General features: G+C 43.2%; 1 long non-coding RNA gene across 1 annotated transcript in view; it reads left to right on the top strand.

Moving 5' to 3' along the window:
* Nucleotides 1-14,377, top strand: part of LOC146197388 (uncharacterized) — a 154,990-nt gene extending 140,613 nt beyond the window's left edge. The window contains exon 3 of the long non-coding RNA XR_014705665.1: nucleotides 14,281-14,377. This is a non-coding gene — a long non-coding RNA (uncharacterized LOC146197388). The remainder of the gene's footprint in view (nucleotides 1-14,280) is intronic.
* The last annotated feature ends 1,717 nt before the right edge of the window (nucleotides 14,378-16,094 follow it).

The following is a 16,094-nucleotide window of genomic DNA, read 5'->3' on the forward strand; positions in this document are numbered from 1 at the left end:
GTGTTGTCAACTTGGCCTCTTCTTTAATATGGGAGAGTGAAATCATAATCTGCCTTCAACGACCCTTTCATTCTAAGTCAGACATGCTTGTACGGTTTGGTTTTAAAGTGGGCTTTATATTGTTACGTATACGCCCTGCGTCACTGCAGGTTCAAGACGACGATCAACAACAATGAGACAGAAGGAAGACGAAGCTTTAGCAACGGTGGTTGGTTCTAAGAAAAGGTTGGCGCTTGCTGAAACAAGTCATCAGCTGTTGTGTTTCTTGAGCTTACCTTCTTGACACGAATCAGTATATTTGTCTTGTGGCGTTTCACATACGACTGCATTCTAAAGGCTATGTGCGTATCAGAGGAATATATTGAGGAAATAATAATGAGGCGAGTAGCACGGTCCCTGTACGCGAGCAAGGATCCGTTAGGGGTCAGTCACCACCCTTGTCACCATTTAGAGGCCGGAAGTAACAGCAGTAAATACTTCATGAAATTTCTTGGCTTTCTATTAGCAGGGAGCGTTGCCGGTCTGTATTCGACATTGAGACGTGCATTGCGCACAGAAAACATGCACGATAGAAAAAAAAACGAAAAGGGCAATCTTCATTGGCACCAAAGTCGAACCAAGAACACTGGCTATGACCGGATACAATCCTGACCAGGGGCACGAAACCGAATGAAGTGTCTGGACGACGGCAGTTAGGCTTCGCGCGTCATTTTGTGCGCCTGCAGCGATTTAGAGGGGAGTGAACACCGTTGGGACAGAAAGAACAGGGGAACCTTTTACTCTGCAGATACAAAGGCTAGAGATACACACTCACTCTCAGCGAGGTGCGGGGTGCTGTTATCCCAAGAGCGCCGCGCCCACACAGGAGAGGCAGCCCGTATGTCATTACCTACCGCTGGGCAGGCCACGATTCGAACGCGTCTGGAACCTCTCCCTAATATTCTTATTCTGCTCTGTGACAGCTTCGCCTAATCTGGCAATGGTAGACATCTGCTGCTTCAGCAATGCACCCCAAGGTAATGTTTGTCGACAAAATGTGACTGTAGTCTGGAGATCTGAGTGCAAGCGCACAATGCCTGTTTGCAACTCGTGGCGTTGCTCGAAGCTGGGATCTAGATAAATAAATGTGCTCTTTGTGTAAGCAACGAGGTTGCCTTTTTCCCCGGGCACATGCGACGCGTGCGATGGCTGTCGCGGTAATCTGGCAATCTAGTTCATCCTGTCGTCGTATACCGTTAATCGAGTGCTTCATTGACGCTGAGCCCTCTTTTGCCAATGGACGCTACTACTCATGTTACTACAAGTATCTCTTTACTACGGCCTGTTATAATTAGCCTAGAGTGAAGCTGCAGAGGTGGTCGATATTGAAAAGAGCGTCATGACTTTCGCATTTCAGATTCAAGAAAATAATATATTGGTTGATTTTGTGTTAGTAGCAGCGTAACTATCGATTAAATTTTGGCGTTGATTCGCACCTTGTAGCACGCGAAGCACAAAAATCAGTGAGGCCGGTTCAAAAAATATGCTCTCCTTTACTGGGAGACAATCGCACATTTCATGTACGAATGTCCTTCATTTGTGAGTGAACGACACGACTTCCGTTGTGCGCTGGACCACGTCGAGTGTTCTTGTCGACAGAGCTATCTAGGCTAGGCTCAGCGAGACAACACAAAGAGAACCCGCCACCCATCTCACCTGCAAAGTATCAAGCTAAACACTAGACCCCGAGGCTTTGCAGGTTAGGTGAATGGCGGGTATTCTTTGCGTTCTCTCGCCTTGCCTAGCCTAGCTAGCTCTGTCGACAAGAACACTGGCCATCTCGGCTCACTCAAGTGGTAGGCATGAAGACGTATATCATTCCTCCCAATCAATTTTACAATTTTTTAAACGGCAAAAATGGCGTCTTCTATCTTAATATACAATTTTCTTCCGAGAAAACTACTAAACATCTTGCAAAACTAAGGTTCAATCTTTTGTGTCGAAACATTTGCCCATCACATACATAAATTTCATTGAAAACAAAAAATGATTATCGGACCTCGATTACTGTTCTTATCTGAATACACCCTTCACCCTAATATATATTCCTTTACTTCATATGAACATCTCACAATATTTTTTTTGTCTTCATTTATAGAGTAGATATATGAACGAAAAAAAAATTTTTGGGTTGTTCATTTTTCGGTTTGGTTTGGTTTGGTTTGGTTTGATTTGGGGGGTTTAACGTCCCAAAGCTACTCAGGCTATGAGAGACGCCGTAGTGGAGGACTTCGGAAATTTCGACAACCTGGGGTTTTTTAGCGTGCACTGGCATCGCACAGCACACGGGTGCCTAGCTTTTTGCCTCCATTCGGATGGAAATTCCCAATCGTCTCGCCTCCCCGCGGGTGAATAAGTGACAGCGATGATACCCCTGTCCACATTTTTCCCTCAACATAAGCCCTCTGGCTATCGACGCCAATTCATTTCAAACATCTTTGCTTTTTTTTTCTGGATTGCTCGTGGAAGTAGGGAATTAAGCACCCAGCACTTCTTTATTGCAGGACCGTCAGGGCGTTTGGCGACGCCATAAAGTACGAGTATTTAGGGAGCCATTCAGTTGCGCATAGCACTGCCAATACCGGCCGCATACCGAAAACGATAAGGTGGCTCTGAAGACATCATCATTATCATCATTCTTCCTCAGTTACACCACCCTGTAATCTACCTCGGATAAAATAAATATCCTTTATTCACCATTCAGTTCAGTTCAGTCGTTCCGTCGTGTCCGACTCTTCGTGAGCCACGCTTTCCGGTCTCTCACTATCTTCCTAACATCACATAACTTCATCTGCAGTGCCTCGAGGATGCCATCTAACCATCGCGTTCGCTGCCTACCCCTTATCCGGCGACCCTCAACCTTTCCCAACATCAAATCTTTCTCCAGCGACTCTTCTCTTCTCATCAGATGACCAAAGTAGCTGAGCTTTAACTTTAGAATTTGACCCTCCAATGAGCAGTCAGGGTTTATGGTCGACAATATTGACTGATTTGATCTTCTGGCAGTCCAAGGAACTCTCAAGAGTCTTCGCCAGCACCACAATTCAAACGCGTCAATTCTTCGGCGGTCAGCCTTTTTCACAGTCCAACTCTCGCATCCATACATCACAACTGGAAAGACCATAGCACGAGTTATACGGATCTTGGTTGGCAGACTAATGTCTCTGCTCTTTACTAGGCGGTCAAGGCTAACCATTGCTCTCTTTCCCTGAAGCAGGCGTCTCCTAATTTCATGGCTGCAGTCTCCTTCCGAGGTAATCTTGGAGCCCAAGAAAAGAAAATCTGTCACAGCTTCCACTTCTTGTCCCTTGATGCTCCAGGACTTGATAGGGCAAGACGCCATGATCTTTGTCTTTTTAATGTTCAGTTTAAGCCCAAACTTCTCGCTCTCTTCTTGTACGCGCATCAGAAGTCTCTTGAGTTCCGCTTCACTTTCTGCCATTAAAGTGGTATCATCCGCATATCGGGTGCAGCGGTGGCGTAGAGGTAGAACATCCGCCTCGCATGCAAGAGGACCGGGGTTCAAATCCCGGTGCCGCGCAATTCTCCACCGGATGAAAAAAAAAATAATAAAAAAAAAAAAATCCGCGTGTCGATGGAATTGCATAAACAGGTTTGGGGTGCGACCTGATGCCGGTGAACACCTCCGGCAACGCACTCCCTCACCAGAACAGGAGTTGGCCACCCTGGTGCAGTAATTGGCCACAACCTCCTATGATAAGCTCCATAAAACCCCGGCCCTCAGTCACCAGCGGCTGCGGAACAACTGACCACGGCGGCGGTCAGACCTGTGACGCAGCAGGGGGTGCTAAGAAAGCCTGGCTCCGCTGGACAGGCCGCCATTGGAAACTGACCCTGGCAACGTTTAATGCTAGAACCCTAGCTAGTGAAGCTAGTTTAGCAGTGCTGTTAGAGGAACTGGACGGCATGAAATGGGATGTCATAGGGCTTAGTGAGGTTAGGAGGCCGAATGAGGCATATACTGTACTGAAGGATGGGCATGTACTGTGTTATCGAGGTTTACCAGAGAGGCGACAACTAGGAGTAGGTTTCCTTGTCAATAAGTATATAGCAGGTAATATAGATGAATTCTATAGTATTAATGAGAGGGTTGCAGGCATCGTAATTAGGCTTAATAAGCGGTATAAACTGAAGGTTGTACAGGCCTATGCACCTACATGTAGTTATGATGACCAGGCAGTTGAAAGCTTCTATGAAGATGTAGAATCGGCAATGCGAAAAGTAAAGACGCAGTATACTGTATTAATGGGCGACTTCAATGCCAAGGTAGGGAAAAAACAGGCAGGAGACAAGGCAGTAGGTGACTATGGCATTGGTTCTAGGAATAGCAGGGGGGAGTTACTAGTTGAGTTTGCAGAGCGCAATAACTTACGAATCATGAATACCTTCTTCAGCAAACGGAAGAACCGGAAATGGACATGGAAAAGTCCTAACGGAGAGACTAAAAATGAAATCGACTTCATAATGTGTCCAACCCCCGCCATTGTGCAGGATGTAGAGGTAATCGGGAAAGTGCGATGCAGTGACCACAGGATGGTGAGGTCCCAAATTAGCCTAAATCTGAAGAAGGAACGCAACAGATTAGTAAGAAAGAAACCCATCAACGAATTAGCGGTGAGAGGGAGGGCAGAAGAGTTCAGGATCTCGCTACAGAATAGGTATTCAGCTCTAACTGAGGATGGCGACATTACCCTAGAGGCAAGGAACAATAATTTCAGAGATATCATTACTGAGTGCGCGGTAGAAGTAGGCGGTAGGATAGTTAGAGAGGATACCGGTAAGCTGTCTAAGGAGACGAAAGATTTGATTAAGAAACGCCAGAGTATGAAAGCTTCCAATCCAACAGACCAGATCGAATTGGCCGAGATATCAAAGCTAATCAATAAGCGCAAGGTGGCCGATATAAGGAAGTATAACATGGAGAAAATTGAGCATGCTGTAAAGAACGGGGGAAGCCTTAAAGCGGTAAAGAAGAAATTGGGCACAGGCAAAAACCAGATGTATGCGATAAGGGACAAAGCAGGCAACGTCATCACTAATATGGACAAGATAGTCAAAATAGCCGAGGAGTTCTATACAGATCTCTACAGTAGTCAAAGTAGTCAGGACCGTAATGAGATTGGCGGTAGGGAAAAACAGTCAGACGTTCCACCAGTGACGAAGGACGAGGTCAAGAAAGCACTAGAAACTATGAAAAGGGGGAAATCAGCTGGAGAGGATCAGATAACTACAGATTTGCTGAAGGACGGGGGGGATATCGTGCTAGAAAAACTGGCCACCCTGTATACGCAGTGCCTGGTGTCATCGACGGTACCGGAACCATGGAAGAATGCAAACATGATCCTCATTCACAAGAAAGGGGACTCTAAGGACCTTAAAAATTACAGACCAATCAGCTTACTGTCTGTTACGTATAAGGTATTTACTAAGGTAATCACTAATAGAATCAGGACAACCTTAGACTGCAATCAAGCAAAGGATCAAGCAGGGTTTCGGAAACGGTACTCTACTATCGATCATATCCATACCATCAATCAGGTGATAGAAAATGCTCGGAATATAACCAGCCCTTATACATAGCATTCATTGATTACGAAAAAGCATTTGACTCAGTTGAAACCTCGGCGGTGATGCAGGCATTGCGAAATCAGGGTGTAGACGAGCCGTACGTGAAAGTGCTGGAAGATATATATAGTGGCTGCACAGCAACCATAGTTCTGCATAAAGAAAGTAACAAAATTCCCATAAAGAAAGGTGTTAGGCAAGGAGACACAATCTCCCCAGTACTATTCACAGCTTGTTTAGAGGAAGTATTCAGAGACTTGGAATGGGAGCAGTTAGGGATAAGGGTAGATGGAGAATACCTCAGTAATCTGCGATTTGCTGATGACATTGCCTTGCTAAGCAACTCGGGGGATGAACTGCAAATAATGATTGATGACCTAGACAGGAAAAGTAGAAAGGTAGGCTTGAAAATCAATATGCAGAAGACTAAGGTAATATTCAACAGCCTCGGGAAGGAACAGCAGTTTACATTAGGTAGCGAAATACTGGAAGTAGTAGGCGAATATGTCTACTTAGGACAGGTAGTAACCGCAGATCCGGACCATGAAAAGGAAATAACAAGAAGAATAAGATTGGGATGGAGCGCATTTGGCAAGCACTCGCAGATTATGACTAGCAGCTTACCGGTATCGCTCAAGAGGAAAGTATACAACAGTTGCATCTTGCCTGTACTCACCTATGGGGCTGAAACGTGGAGGCTATCCAAGAGAGTTCTACTTAAGTTGAGGACAACCCAGAGGGCTATGGAACGAAAAATGGTAGGGGTAACATTAAGAGATAGGAAGCGTGCAGAGTGGGTCAGAGAAATAACTCAAGTTACCGACATTCTAGTGGAAATTAAGAAGAAGAAATGGACATGGGCAGGACATGTAGTGCGAAGAGAGGATAACCGATGGTCGCTGAGGGTAACAAACTGGATTCCAAGGGAAGGAAAGCGTAGCAGGGGGCGGCAGAAAGTTAGGTGGGCGGATGAGATTAAGAAGTTCGCAGGGGTCAAGTGGATGCAGCTAGCACAGAACCGGGTTAAGTGGAGAAATATGGGAGAGGCCTTCGCCCTGCAGTGGGTATAATCAGGCTGATGATGATGATGATGATGATGATCCGCATATCTAAGGTTGTTGATACATTTTCCAGCAATCTTCACTCCAGCTGAAGACTCGTCCAGACCGGCTTTCCTCATGATGCACTCTGCATATAGGTTAAATAGGCAGGGCGACAGTATGCAGCCTTGCCTCACTCCTTTCTCAATCGGAAACCAATCAGTAAGACCATGCCCAGTTCTGACTGTGGCCTCTTGCCCTTCATACAGGTTCCTGAGGAGACAGATGAGGTGAATTGGAACTCCCATCTCTTGGAGAGCTTGCCACAATCTGCTGTGATCCACGCAGTCAAACGCTTTCGCATAATCAATAAAGCAGAAGTAAATGGGTTTCTGGAACTTGCTTTTTCCATGATCCAGCGAAGGTTGGCAATTTGGTCTCTAGTTCCTCTGCCCTTGCGAAACCCAGCTTGCACGTCCGGAAGCTCCCGATTCACATACTGCTGCAGCCTACCTTGGAGGATTTTTAACATCACCTTGCTAGCATGCGAAATAAGTGCGATCGTGCGGTAGTTGGAACAACCTTTGGCACTGCCTTTCTTTGGAATGGGGATGTAAACTGACCTCCTCCAATCCTGTGGCCAGTGCAGGGTTGTCCAAATCTTCTGACATAATGTATGCAGTGTGTTAACAGCGTCGTGGTTGAGGTTTTGAAGCAACTCAGCTGGAATACCATCAATTCCGCTAGCTTTGTTCTTAGCAAGGCTGGCTAAGGCCCATTCAACTTCACTCTTCAGGATGCCCGGCTCGAGATCAGTAATCACAACCGTCCTATGTTGGGTTTGCACATTCGGGTCCTTCTTGTACAGTTCTGTGTATTCCTGTCACCTCTTCTTTATCTCTGCGGCTTCAGTGATGTCCTTGCCTTGTTTGTCCTTTGTCACGCCCAGCTTAGCACAGAAACTTCCTTTGATATCTTTGATTGTCTTATACAGAGCTCTTGTGTTCCTTAATATGCTGTTGTCCTCAACTGCTTGGCACTGTATGTTCAGGAAGGCATTGTATTGGTAAATAGATGCTGTACTTGACTCTTGTATCAGGACGCACTCCTCAAGTGTGGAGTGCAGTTTTGAGCATTGTAATCAAATTTAATGAAGCGACGGCTAATATTGAAAGGCGGCGCCTTGTCGAGCACATGCAATTGCAAGCAGAAATACTTGGGCTGAGTTTGCCGAACATGTCCAATTTTACTAGCAGAAACGGATCGCATTGTTCCACCTGTGCAATTTCAGTTCCCCATCTCTTAAAATTTTGTAAAATTGCGAGCATAATGTTTGTAATCGTGTCGCTCAGTTTTCGAAAGGTGGCTATTGGTGTTTATCTTGTTGTCAGCTAATATTCTCATAGCAGCACGGAACGCAAAATTTTGTTTCATCGCAGTCCTATATTTTTCTTATTTCATTTTTCGGATTTCTTAATTCATTTGTCTTCTCTCTTATTTCTTAGCTTATTTTTCGGATTTCCAGCTGCATTACGTAAAATTAATGACTTTCTTTTGTTTTGCGGAAGGGGGGGGGGGGGGTATGAAAGGGGGAGTATGAATGAAGAGCGCGAAAACTTAGGCTTTTACTAGTAAAATTGTTGATGTAAGTTGGCAAGAAGAGCTGAAAATGCGAGTCATCTACTAGGTCTAAGTGAAACCAACGGAATTTTAGGAACTGGCACTCGCCAGAGAATCCTGGCCACCGAGTCGCAATGTTTCGAGCTGCGAAACTGTAGAGCTAAAATTTACTAGATTGTTTCAAGGTTAGAGAAGCTAGGTTATAGCATTGCCGAAATTTAAGTTTGCTTTAAAATATAACATATTTTACATAACATACCATATAAAAACCTTTCTCCAATATAAATTGTGTTTGCTCACTTGCGTGTTGCAAGTCATCAGGTATTAATCAGTCCCAATATACATGGATACTGTAGTCGCTTCCTCTGCAGTATGGCCTACTTCACTGGAAACAAGCCATTGTGAATAAATAGAGCTTCTTGTGAGTAAGCACTGATATACATTTGCCTCATAGGTTATTTTTTTTAGTCTTTACAGTTTTCATTATAAAAACAGCATGATGCAAGTCGAAGCAGATTGTACAGCACGTAGAGAGTGGAGAGAGGTAGACATTTTACACCTTTTTGTACACGTACACGTACACTTTTTGTTCAATACCCTAACCTACGTCTTTTATTTTAATTTTTTGGGGACAAGATTAAAACCCTAAATACATGGCTGCCAACGTCGTTTATCAGATCAGTTTCTGTACTTTCGTAGCCGCCTTTTTTACACCAATCGTTGAAGGTCAAAAAGGCATATAGGAGAGCTTGTTCTCTTGGTGTTTTGCAATGTATACTTATAAACTAGCGTCGATGAAATTGGTACAGCCCCAAAATTAAATTGTTTTGCCTTTCAAGAAATTGATAATATTGTGTATTTATTTAAATAAAAAGCGAGTGACGCAGTTACATAATTAGGGGATCAACCGATCTCCGCTGTTAAGGGCATGACACGGTAGCAAACGCTCACGGATAGTGTTGTCTGCGTACGTCCGGGCCAACAAATCAACGCCGGCTTATTCAGCGCGCGGTGGAGGCTGAGACATCCCAAGGATCCCCGTCGATCTACAATTGTCCTTGGACTTGTCCTTATTTTTGGAGCGAAATAAAGAGTTCGCCACCACCGCCATTTTTTTATTTTTTATTAACTGCTCTTTTGCATGTTATCCCTCATATCCTGCCGGGCCATGACGTCACCTACACGCTCGTACGCCGCTTCTTAAAACTTGATGCGTCCCAGTGCGCGTTCAACGAAACAGGGTGTTTGCATTCGGTGCAACGCCGGTGAGACTCTACCGTTAAGGGAATGACGCAATAGCGTTGTGCACACAAGGGCAATGTTTACCGACTTTCGCACGCTTTGAACTTTTTAAAATGTGATATACACCGATACTTGCACCAGCAAAACATTGGCTTTCCATGCTGAACATTTTGACGCCGCCTTTGTGCCCTCCTTTTTCGTATGTCTCATTTTTGTTTTCAAATATTAAACGTAGGTGATCAATTCAGGTTTTAAATTCTCTTAATTATCATTGTCAACCATTATTATCAAGCACTGGCGTTTCAGTCTTAGCATTTGACACCTTCGACACTTCGTTTGAGAAGTTTTCATTCCTTTTGCAATTATTTTATCATTTTTAATCACCCACGACTTTTTAATTTCTCGTATGGAGCTCCAGTAAATGAGCCACGGCAATAACTGCTCAGTCATTTACTTTCTCAGGTATCTATGTCACATATCACTTCCCTTGATAAAGTTTATCAGTGCTACCCTCGTCTCGAGGGTTACCGCTAGTGTCACGCACCAACTGATGTAAGTTGAAGAATGGGAATTGTGCGTTATCTATACTACCTATGGTCAAAAACATTTCATGTTCGAGATCCTCGATAGGATAATCGCAAACAAGTATAGGGAAAATGAGGGGCTCGTTATGAGGTACATACAAATGGAGACAACAGCCGCTGACACCAAGGATATCACTAGATTTAGTTTTCCGGCAAAATGAAATTGGAATAACAATGCACATAAATCTGGTGTTAACTGAATACAAAGTAGAAGAATTTTTTTTTTATTTCTGATCAAATAACTTCTTGATTACATTGTTATCTCCCATTAACCAACGCAGAAAATGCCATAGCATTTCTTGAGGTCAGTGGCTCTTGGTTCCCTATGTGTCTCAGAATGGGTCCTTCATTTTCACAGCATTTGCATGCTCATTAGTCAACCACAAATTGTTTTAGCCTTATTACCCATTAATTTCAGGCTTTATTAATGCATTATTACTCAATATAGAGAGCACAGCACAGTGCAGATACAACTACTGACCCTGAGAATGGTAAATTACAATGGATTTTAGATTAAATAGGCGAACCATAAGTCAGATAATACCACAGAAAATACAATAATATTGTAACGTGAAGATTAGTGAAGACAAGGGAAAACTAGTCGAAGACATGAAGGCTGTACCCCCTATTCCCGATGACGTATTAGTAAACCATATCCCGTAGGAGCACTCGAGCAGACGACGCTCTGGTGCGTGATTCCTCTGAGCAGCGCCACCTAGCAAGAAATAGTGGATATATTGCCTAAACGAACAAAACGCGTTTAAAGGCCACCGTTCCCGTCGGTTTGGTGGTGCACGCGTTTCACATCCCTGGTCACCCCTTTATCAGAAGATGATTGTTCGGCAATTAGTAGCTCTTTCACGCAGCAGGAGGTAGAAATGGAAATTTATTAGTTACCTCCCTTAAAAACGCCTGGTCCTGATGGCATTTCCTCTGAATTTTACAAAGCTTTTAAAACTGTTCTTGCTCCTAAGCTGCTAGATGTCTTCGTGATGAGTTTTGATCTAGAAGCCCTTCCCGAGACCTTTACAAAATGCCACACAGTCCTAATTACAAAGAGCACTGATGAAAACAAAAATACGCTCAGTGGAAGGTTATAGACCAATCACACTGGCAAATGTGGATTACAAGATTTTCGCCAAAATCTTATCAAATCGCCTACAGTTCGTAATGTCGGTTCTCATTGGCCCTCACCAGATGTGCGGCTTGAGGGGCCACGCCATTCAAAGTAATGTGCATACATATTGCGCGCACAATCCTCGAATCGTGCTCCTGCTCTCGTGATCAGGTTGCTTTACTTCAGGTCGACCTCGCAAAAGCATTTGATCGAGTTTGTCATTCATTCCTGTTTTCTCTTCTGGAGCGCGCGAATGTTGGTTCTGTAGTACTCAAGGGGGTGCAACTTTGCTATAGGAATTGTTCGACTCGCCTGATTGTAAACGGCCACCTATCAAGCCCCGTACCAACCAACTCTTCTGTGAAGCAAAGCTGTCCGATGTCTCCGCTGCTTTTTGCTCTTTACTTAGAGCCACTTTGTCTGAGTGTTTTACAAAAAAGCAGTATCCATGGCTTCCCTCTCCTTGGAAATGAGATTAACGTGCTTGCATATGCAGATCTTGCGTTTTTGTGCATTGACAAACCAAGCATAGAAAAATTTATATCCAGCATAGAACAATTTGGCATTTTTTCTGGTGCTCAGATGAATCACTCCAAGAGTTCCGGCATTTAGTTCGCAACCCCGCCCCTATATGCAGGAGTTGAATGGTCATGTGTGCTCCCTAAATACCTGGCCGTTCTAATGCATGCATTTAAGTCAAGTGCAAATTACTGGAAAGATCGAGTTCTAGTCGTCCAGCGTTATGCTAATACATTTGTCCCCTATCGGCTCTCAATCTTCGGTAGGGCTCAGGCCTGCAACATGTTTTCCGTCAACCATTTTCGTCCATAAAGTTAGACAATCTAAATAAAAAAGTGTGTCACGCAAGGAGGCAAGGTCTCTCCGGAGCTATTCACGGCTTGCTTAGAGGAAGAATCCACGGAGCTGAATTGAGAAAACTTAGGTAAGCAGGTTGATGTAGAGTGCCTCGATAATATACGATTCGCTGGTCCCATTACCTTACTAAAAAAGTTAGGGGAATAATTTGAAAAGAAGTCTAACGGCTTGATTTCGCTTAAAAGAAGAAAATGCTAATGAAGGAGTTTATTCTAAATTTTCTCATAGTTTGAGAGCCGGGAACGTTACCCTGACGTTACTAATGAACGTTGTTTAAATAGGGTAGAACAAAGACTTTGCACTAGAACTCCGCCTCGCAGATTGAATTTGCCGAGGGTGAGCAAGAAACGAGGGCTTGAACGTCTGTGCAGTAAAATATATTGTTAGTATAATGCGTCTTTATGTGTGCGTCTGCGTGCGTGCACATGCGTACTTGTATGAGGGATTGAAAGCAATGCGGCATAACGCGAATTTGTGAGCGTGAAAGCGAAAGGGAAGAGTACTCACAAGTGCTAACGCCAGCACTCCTAAGGCGAACTTAAGTTCTTCAAATTAATCTTTAGAGTGTCACTGCTTTAGCCTAGCACCTAACATACTACGTTGCTGAAGTCTCTGAACCATCTTTATTGTAGAAGTATGGTCAGAACTGTCGGTTCTCGGACGCGGGAGATATATGCCCGCTCTACGGCCACTGGTTCGTGTCGTGGAATTTTCCCTCTGACAACGAAATATTTGGCCAATAAAATCTTAATCGGAAGCTCTCACCAAGTGTAGAATTGAGAGCCATTCTTTCTTAGTGACAAGTATGCGAACTCATACATAAGTTGCTACGACTATCTGTGTTCATGCAATGATATATATGATGATTCCCTTGGATCTCATTGCGGGATTCATTTCGGAACCCAGCTGAAGCTGATGGTACCCTGTGGATCAGAGGCTGTAATTTTACCCAGCTATGATATACGTGTTTTAAAAGTAGATTCCGAAGCTCTGTAATAATGTTCGATATTGTTAGCTGTAAATTAGCTACAAAATATATTTCAAAACAAAATCAGTGGTTCGTTTGGAACTTCTCGGTGTACCGCATTTCATTTCCTCGGCGCAGAACATTAAGCGACTTATTAAACGAAGTTAATAATTGCAAAATATCCTCCCGCCATTTGTGAGCTCCGTTTCAACGGCGAAGCATTTCCTGAAATGGTTGAGATATTAAAATAGCTGACTGAGAGAAGACGGACCTGGGAATGCAATTTTTCTTTTTTTTAAGGTTGCAGGATTTTATTCATATCAGCGGAAATTCCAAATCGCTCGTACATAATAGAGCTCCGTATAAATCAGTGTTCTGGGGGCACATTGAACGCTTTTTATTTTTCTGACAAAAATAAACTATGAACATTACTGCCTTTACTTCAGGCTATGGCTTCAGAAAGTTGAAACCATGTACGCGCCAGCAAGTGGAATTTGTTTTCCTGATTAACAAAATGGGATTGATTTTGGCGTCAGCTCAATTGCGTTAAGTGAAAGTTTCGGATCAATATATACAAGATAGATTGTTTTTGTGTATTCAGTCCTGAGAATCATCGACGGCTAGAAAAAGTGCCTTCTACAATATGGTTTCATGTCGGCGCTTTTCACTCCGTTCAGGAACCTTTTAAGTGCCGAGAGCCTTGGAAAAGATACCGTTTTATACTTCACGATATCCACAATCAATTAGAGCTAGCATCCAATGAGTTACAGAAATTAATTATCTACGCGAACTTGTCGACTGGCTGACATCTGTAAATAAGCCGGAAGTAATGAGTGTGTCATGCTCTCGCAAATTAATGGCACCTTTTGTTGACACCCGAAGCTTAGGCGTTTCTTTCCATGCGCATATGCTCTCCCATTAGCTTCACATCTTAGTTCGTTCATCTTCTGTTTGACATATATTGTGTTTTTTTTTTAACCACACCTCACTTTTGGCGGCAAAAAACTTGACATTAAATGCAGAATTCCCAATAAAAGGGCTCATGCGAAGGTATTTCTTCTGCGAATTGTTTTCAGTAAAACGAAAACTTACTCAGAGGTCTCAGCACTCTTGCTAATTTAGCGGAGCCAGTTAATCGATCTGTTGTAATAGTGTTTCTCCCTTTGTGTTCTGTTTTTTTCCCAACTCATTTTCGGATCTCTGTTCCAGACAATCCCGTCCATCTACCCGGTCCGACGGCTTGGACTGATCACCATGCCTCTCTTCTCCTGCCACCTTCATTGGCGCGCCGATCTCAATAAATCAGGGCTTTTTAATACAAAAAAAAAAAAGTTCTCAACGCAGGCGAATAGCCCAAATACACAAATGCACTTGCGCGAAATAATAGGACAAGAAACAGTTCTTTTGTTATTTTGAAAACTAAGGTTAATTTTCCAAGTCATAAGTTCTGGTGACCTGAGCACTACGCTGTACGATTTCTTGTACCCATTTGTGAAAACCGGTGTGTAAAGAGCCGGAATTAAGAGTCAAGCGTGCTTGCCCATAAATGGGGTTTCGAGAAAACACCTACTGGGAAAATGTCTGTGCAACAAAAGAGTTCTCTTTATTATCACACTTTTAACGGGCTACTCACCCTGAACTCAATGCATAGATGATATTTTTTGCAAATGACATTATTCATAATCGTTTGCTTGGTACGGTTATAACTCCTTCTCTGATACAGGTTATGATTCTGGCTTATGCCCACTACTCTAAAATGGGCTCAGAGTTATGCATGCAGATCTGGTACAGTCTTTCTTTATAGCTGCCGTCCAAATTATTCGCCTGGTGTCTCGTACATAATTTCGTGGGTCTTGAATATTGCCGCGAACTATTCTAATATTTATTTGTTTTTAAGTGGGAAATTTTTAAAGAAGTAAAAAAAAAAAAAAGACGAGAGAAAAGTTATGGTGTGTGAAAAATAACCGGACGATTAAAATAATGGGGCAACGCGAGTACCCGAAATTCTTCGCGAAAATGCATACGTGCATATACATGAACGGCATATATAGGTATATATATATATATATATATATATATATATATATATATATATATATATATATATATATATATATATATATATATATATATATATATATATAGCTCAGTTGGAAGAGCACCGGACGCGATATTCGGAGGTCGTGGGTTCGGTTCCCCCCATCGGCACGTTGTTTTTTCTACTAGTTTGCGTTTATTCATCTTTGCCCTAAACGGATTACATTACTAATTTATGTAAATATCGAAGTAAAAATTAAAAAAAAAGGCAAAGTACAATCCCCAATGCTTTCCTTGGCCTCGCCGACTGTTGGCTTCTTTCCTTTGTGTATTATAACGAGCACACTCATTTCCCCTTCATTTATCTGCTTGTAGCTTACGGGGGTCTCGGTTCTGGCAGTCTTGAAGCCATAGGTAGCGTAAGAGGGTTCTGGCACAGCTTTCGCCCTCGCTCTTGATCACGTTCTACGTGACGCTGGCGGTAACACAGGACGTTCCACGTCCACCGCTATGGCTGAGAGTGGCGCTGGTGAACACTCTCAAGGTTCGTATACAGACAACATTAATACCAAGAAAGTAGCAGGGGGGACAGCGGCCGATGTAGCTCAGTTGGAAGAGCACCGGACGCGATATTCGGAGGTCGTGGGTTCGGTTCCCACCATCGGCACGTTGTTTTTTCTTCTACATTGCGTTTAATTTTCTATCCCCCGAACAGATTACATTACTAATTTATGTTAGTATCGAAGTAAAACTTAAAAAAAAAGACCAAGTACAATCCCAAATGGTTTCCTTGGCCTCGCCGTCTGTTGGCTTCTTTCCTTTGTATATATATATTTGTGTCTAATTATCTCTCCCCTGAACAGATTACATTACTAATTTCTGTGCTTATCGAAGTAAACATTAAAAAAAATGACATAAACATACCATCCCCAACGCTTTCCTTGGCCTCGCCGACTGTTGGCTTCTTTCCTTCATATATATATATA

Source organism: Amblyomma maculatum, chromosome 3 (assembly GCF_055883805.1).
Source record: "Amblyomma maculatum isolate TAMU_Amacu chromosome 3, ASM5588380v1, whole genome shotgun sequence".
Lineage (NCBI taxonomy): Eukaryota > Metazoa > Arthropoda > Arachnida > Ixodida > Ixodidae > Amblyomma > Amblyomma maculatum.